Here is a 6715-nt window from a genome sequence, read left to right as displayed (position 1 = left end):
AAAAGAATGGATTTGCAATGGCACGGAATAGTTCATTTGCTTCTTCTTGATAGTACAGTAGTCTAGGGAAAATCACACAGTGGAAAGAGACAGGAAATGAGGCCTCCTCTCTTGATCCCTTCTTATCTTTGTCTTGCCCTGTGACCACTGGCTAGACAGCTCCGTGTAAACGCTCCCATGGAACATCTGAACGTGTTCCTTGACTCACCTTTCTGAAATTACTTCCTACTTGTCCTGAGGGGTACTATTACATAAGCTTGAATGTTCAACATTTTCTTTCACTTCCCTCCCTCCTTTTTCTGCCTTTTTTTGGTCCTCCCCCTCTCCCCGAATTCTAATCATGCACCAACTTTGTTTCTTACTTAGGAATATATCTCAAATTCTTACCAGGATTTTCTATACCCTCAGTCAGTCTTCTTGTCTGTTCTGGAAAACATGTATTCTACTTGTAATCTTGTTGGGTATTGCCATCCGTTTTCTCTCTTCAAATGCTACTTTGCTTATTTCTTTCCCTGACTTAGACTCTTCCTCAGCCCTGTTGTAGCACCTTTAAAAAACTCTCCAGTTTGGGTGACTGCAGAAGATGAACATTTCACTTTCTATAACTGCTTGGCAGGCTTAGTTGACAGAGATAGAGAACAACAGTCCATCAAAATGTATGTTTCCCCTTTAAAGCCTAGAGTTGTCACTGAGAAGTGACAGCTTAGGCAGGAGCTACATTTTCCAATGTCTGCTTAAATCTAGCTATGGCCATTACCTAGTACTTCCCAATGTTGTGTGAGCAGAAGTGGTGTGTGTTTGTTCTAGGCCAAGCTGCTCAAGAAGTGAGTATCTTACCCAGACTCTCTCTTTCCTTCTATTGGCTGGAGAAGACACTGAGGCCTTGGGTGACAGTGAGACTCCAACATGGAATGACCCCAGATAACTGAATCACGAAGTTAAAAAACATACGTTTTATTTTCTTAAATTTAGTGAGAAAGCAATGTATATGTCTTCTACATCACTGTATTCTTCGAAGCGCCTGGTGTACAGGATATTAATATTTGATATGTTTTGGTTTTATTCTGAGTTGCAATTTTTTTGAGAATGTGTTAATTTACTCAAGTACGCTAAGCATCTTACTATAAAAGAGTCTACAATGACTCTAAGGCTGTGATGTCCAAAATCAGAAGGTGCTGCCTCTCAAAATGAAGAGAAAGGTTCATTTAGGCCACCTCTTTGGAGCGGGCTTGGTAAATGCCCAGAATTCCAGTTCCTGGTTGGACATCTAGGTGGATTTTACCTAAAGCCTACATGGCTGGGACACAATGAAGATGTGGCACTCCCCATCCTAACAAAAAGGATCCCATTTTTTAATAACAGAAGATCAATCCACACTCCCCTACCAGGTAGAGAGAGGCATTAAGGCATGAATAGAAAAGTTGAGTTCTTCTAACTTAGATTTTAAAAATATCAGATTGTTTCCTAACTTTTATTAAAAATAAAGTAGGAGGTAAAAACATGAGAATGTTGAAGTCTAATGCTAGCTGTGTTTCTCAGTTTTATGGTACTTGGATACCAGTGCCCTTATGTCAAAATGACTAGATAATGACTCACATTTCCTCTTTATCTTTACTAATGTCACTACTTTGTTTTTTTTTTCCTTTTAATAGACTTTTGTATTTTTACTTTTGTTGTTGGCTGACATTGAAGAATAATTATTTCTTTTTCATAAAAAGAACAGTATGAACTTTTGCAGCATAAATGCTAAGTATGTTAGAAAAAAATGTTGTAATTTAATAATGCAGAGTCTGTGCCAAGCAATGTATGACTGAACAATGGTCTAGTTTAATTTGGATAAACTACACTTCAGGTAAAGCATTCTTTATTACAGAAATGTCAGAAAGATATATTTATAATAAAATTGACTAATGGAGAAAGTGGAATATAAAATAAACTCAGCTTCAGTGTAACTATATTGGTGTAAAATTTTAATAAAATAGTCAAAAAGGGGGCAAACTTGATTGATTGTTAGTGTATTAGAGTCAAAAGTAAACTTTAATTCCTCAAATTTTCTTTTTAATCAGGATAACAGCACCATTGCGGATTAGAAGAAAGTCATTTTGTAGTGATATGACCAAAGCGTTTGTGATAGTATAATAATCTAATAAAGAATAAGATGGAAAAATCTTTGAAAAGACAGCTAGCCGCATGCCTAAGAATTAGATGCATTCTAAAATGAATTTTATCTATGATGCAACAAGATGTGTTCCAAACAAAAAATAGAAAATTAAATTTGGGGAGAAGGTCATTTTTTTTTTCTCTCTGAAATATGCCTGACTCAATTTAGTTTATGGATGGTCTCTTCAGAATAATAAAGTTCTCAAAATACTGTTTATACAGAATTTATCTAGGCTGGAGCCATATTGAATAAAATTGTCTTTTGTCTAACTTGTGTAAAATTAAAAATTAACAAATTTAATTTGCGAAAAACAATTACAAAACATTTGAGGAACAATTGCTCCTGAGTTTAAGAAACAGAATACTAGACGTATCATGGCCAGATTATAAACTTCTAGAAAAAGGATAGGTACAGAAATCACTGTGTCTGCTGCTAATAAGATCTGAAACATCATTGTGATTTGACGGAAAGTTATTGCTATTTGGTAGCAATGGAGCCAGTGTCCCTAACTGATACTTAATAAAATGAACCAATCTGCTGTGCTCCGAAGGAAAATAACAATTATTCATATCTAAAGTGGTATGTTGAAAATATAGATTTATCTGTTTTTATGTTTTCAGTAACTTTTTACTGAATGGCGATATTTGCCTCATCCATGAACATTTATAACCTAATTACTGTATAGATGGTCCTCAACTTAATGATGATTAGTCATACGATTTTTCAACTTTATCATGGTGCAAAAGCAATATGATTCAGTAGAAACCGTACTTTGAATTTTGAATTTTGGTCTCTTCCAGGGCTAGTGCTATGCCCTACGATACTCTGTCGATACTGGGCAGTGGCCGTGAGCTGTAGCTCCCAGTCAGCCATGTGATCACGAGGATCAACAACTGGTACTATACAGTGTACTGTGTTGCAGCATTTTTTGGATATCGTGTTTTAATTTTTTGCATGCCATCATGTCTACAAAATGCCCATTCGCGTGCCAGTTGTGCAGGGCATATTAGCTTTCGGCTGTGCATATTAGTGGCGATACCCATACAGCCATTCTGGCTTTTACTTTCAGCACTTTATTTAACATAATAAGAGATAGTCAACACTTTGTTTTAAAATAGGCTTTGTCTTAGATGTCTGTAGACTAATATAAATGTTTTGAGCAAGTTTAAGGTTGGCTAGGCTAAACTATGATGTTTGATAGGTTAGGTATATTAAACGTATTTTTGACATACTATACTTTCAGTTTACTGTGAATTTATTGGAACTAAGCCCCATTATAAGTTGAAGAGCATCTGTATAAAGTACCAAAAGAGTTTAGAGTGGAAGACTAAGTCAACTGCAATTTTTCTTGCTTAAACTGATCTTTAGTAACAAAAGGGTAGGTCCACCATTCATTTCTGACCAGCCACTGTCCTTGTAGGTAAAATTTGCATTTTGTGCTCAGTCATTCTTTCAAGCCTTCTTTTTCTTTAAAAAGCACAGATTTTCAAACATTAGTGCTCTAGTCCTTGGATCATGGCTATACCTGACTCCTGGGATCTTAGTTAATATGAAAAGAGCCAGTCTAGAAGACCTGAGGAATTATTTAGCCTGAACACAAAATTATTCCAAAAGTTAAATGTCATTAAAATATCCAATAGGAAATACTATCTGGATGAGGTTTTTCAAACACTTGTTTTTCAAACCAAATTCTATATCAGGGTTTAACCACAGAAGCAGAATATATGTATTTGTATGTATATAAACAACATGTATACATATAGACATATATTATATCTGCTATATATATTATATATATAGTAGGCTGGAACCCCACAACAATGAACTCAAACCCTGTTTTCTCTTGTTGTCTTTGACCTTCGTGATGAGTATATCCTGCATCAGCTGGGGCCTTTTGTCACAGCGTTTGTCAGTGTTAAAAACCCAGACTCCAGGCCTGGGAGTCAGAGAAGCTGAAGGAGGATCCAGGGCAGGTAATCACGTTCAGGTCTGGATGTTGCTTCACACCCAGGTGAGTCAGCAGATCAGCAGCAACATGTGCCAGCTACAAAATGGCTGCATGGTTCCTTCTCTTCCTTGTTAACCCAAGTAGCTCAACTGGAGAATAAGTCCCTCCATAAAAAGCCGAAGGAACAGAGTAGGTGAGGAAACTGGCCCAGACCAGACAAAAAGGAATGTGAAGTTATTAATATAAAGGAATATAACTGTGTGTTTTATGTTCTTAAATAACGTCTATTGATATACCATGATGGTGCAATAAGTATTCAGCTCACATCTCTTGCATAGCTCATGTGGAACATTCTTCTTCGTTTAGAGAATGCCTCTTTGATCATTATTGCTATAGCTTTTGTTCTTCTTTGAATCTCACCTCTACATTTCATCAGTGATGGAAGCATGTGAATTCTAGCATACACCTATGTCTTTCTGATGAGTGAAATATTTGACAAAAATTACAAGGTAGTGGAAATAGATTAATCACTAATAAAAATTTTCACCACCTTTTGTAATATGGCTTAAACATAGTGGCTGGTAATCAGAGAAAGAAAGGGAAGCAAATGGAATTATGAAAAGTGGATGGAATTGATTTTTTTTAAGCATAAGGAATTGCAAGGAAAGACACAGGGATACTGACGTAAATGCAGCTTCCAGTAAATCTCATTTCTCTTAGCTGTAATTATGAAAATCCTCTTGAGCATTTCAGTCTGTTGTGAGCTGCTTTGCTGTTTTTTACAACAGAGACAATTTCAGTTATCTTAGAAATCTGGTACTGCCTTCAGCCAGATGCCCAGAAGACTGTGGGTACTGTGCTTAGGGTCAGTTGTTGCTTAAACTACTTTTGGAGTCTATTCAACATGACAGGCAGATCAATCTTTTCAATTCAGAACTGATGAAATTCTACATTTTAGAAAGCATTGCCTTTACAGTATGAATTCAATAGATGTTTTTTAGGGCCTTTTTTTTTTTTTTTTTTTGGTCTATTTTACTGGGGCTTCTCTAACTGCAGAATGCTAAACCCATTTGGAACTTTTAAACAGGCTTAGTTCTCTCAATATATGCATACCGTTCTGGAGTATAAGGAATTAATCTTAGAACATTGTCTTGTATAACAAACTATTGACACTGATTTTAAGTAGTTTGCATAGAATAAGGAAATAACATTACAGCTGTAGTGACACCTAATCTTTTAAACTTATAAATCATATGCTGAGATATGCATAAATGAAAAATACTGGGGTAAAATATGCTATTTCTAGGCTATAACAAGTAGGATGGAAACTCACGTTGTTTACCATTTAGACTTACATTACAATCAAAATGCTTTCATACTTGAGCCACAAGTAATTATATCTAAAAATAAATTAGTAAAAGAGCAATGCATCTTAGAAAGTAGAAGGCAATAGGCAGTAGCAGGATGATACCTGCAATGTAATCAATGTGAAAACAAAATCTTGATTTTTTGTCTTTATGTAGTTAAAATAATGAGTCATCTCACTTAACAAAAGAATTTATGGGAAATTTTGAATTTTTTGTTATACTTCCTAAAGTCGTTTTGAATGGATTTTTTTTTGTGTATGTGGACTTATCACAGAAATTACTCACCTGTTTTTAGCCTAGGAATTGGGCTATTATTGTGTTAAAAAGATGCCCCTGAATCAGTGTAATGAGATACCTTTAGGCAGGAAACAAAGGGCATCGACCTGCAGTACTGGTGGAAGAATGGCCTTAGTAAAGAAGCTCTCTTCTATGTTTAAAGGTATCAGAATAATATTGTTGGAAAGTATAAAATATTCCAGAAAGAATTCCTTAATGATGTGTAGTGCCTTCCAGCAGCCCATGCTAAAATAAAGCCGTCTCTACACAGTTGCTTTATTTATCCACATGCTAAATCCATGATTCTGGTGTTGACATTTTAGGTAAGTGATAGTGGAATAAAACAGCTGTGAGTAAATGAAAAGAGATAAAAAAATACCTTTGGCTGGGCCACACATTAAGTACACACTACTTAAGTAAGGTACTGTAGTGAATTTAGTGGTACACATTTGTAACAGTACTTGTTTTTAAAAACCTATGGTTTTCTAGTCTACAGCCAGGCCACCCTGAATGTGCCCGATCCCGTCTGATCTCGGAAGCTAAGCAGGGTTGGGCCTGGTTAGTACTTGGATGGGAGACCACCTAGGAAGACCAGGTGCTGTAGGCGCTGTAGGCTTAAGATAAATAAATAAATAAATAAACAAACAACAAAAATAAAAGCCTGTGGTTTTAACGTCAAATATCCTGATTGTGAAGCTCATAGAACATTATAACGTTTTTGACAGAAGTGCTAGTGTTGTTTGCTTTCTATTCTAGTTAAAGTGTCATTAAGAAAGGTTTAAATATGTGTCTAACAACCCTCCTGCCTATGGAGAGATCAGAGATGTGCTACAAGCCTGGTTTCTAGCAGGAGAGAATGCTCTCAACCATTTTTATACTCTGCATTTCGATTGGTTGATGATTTGGCTTTTCAGGCTGCTGAGGCTGCAAAAAGGAGTGAGGAGAACTAACCAGCCACTAAAT

The 6715-nt window shown here is 35.9% G+C and overlaps 1 non-coding gene across 1 annotated transcript; it reads left to right on the top strand.

The window, feature by feature from the left end:
- Nucleotides 1-6240: 6240 nt before the first annotated feature.
- Nucleotides 6241-6359, top strand: LOC112474309. The gene has a single exon (XR_003044345.1). It is a non-coding gene; the product is annotated as a 5S ribosomal RNA (ribosomal RNA).
- The last annotated feature ends 356 nt before the right edge of the window (nucleotides 6360-6715 follow it).

This window comes from Pteropus alecto, unplaced genomic scaffold, assembly GCF_000325575.1.
Source record: "Pteropus alecto unplaced genomic scaffold, ASM32557v1 scaffold79, whole genome shotgun sequence".
Taxonomy (NCBI): domain Eukaryota; kingdom Metazoa; phylum Chordata; class Mammalia; order Chiroptera; family Pteropodidae; genus Pteropus; species Pteropus alecto.
Note: the sequence above shows the minus strand (reverse complement) of the source record. Positions and strands in the feature narration are given on the sequence as shown.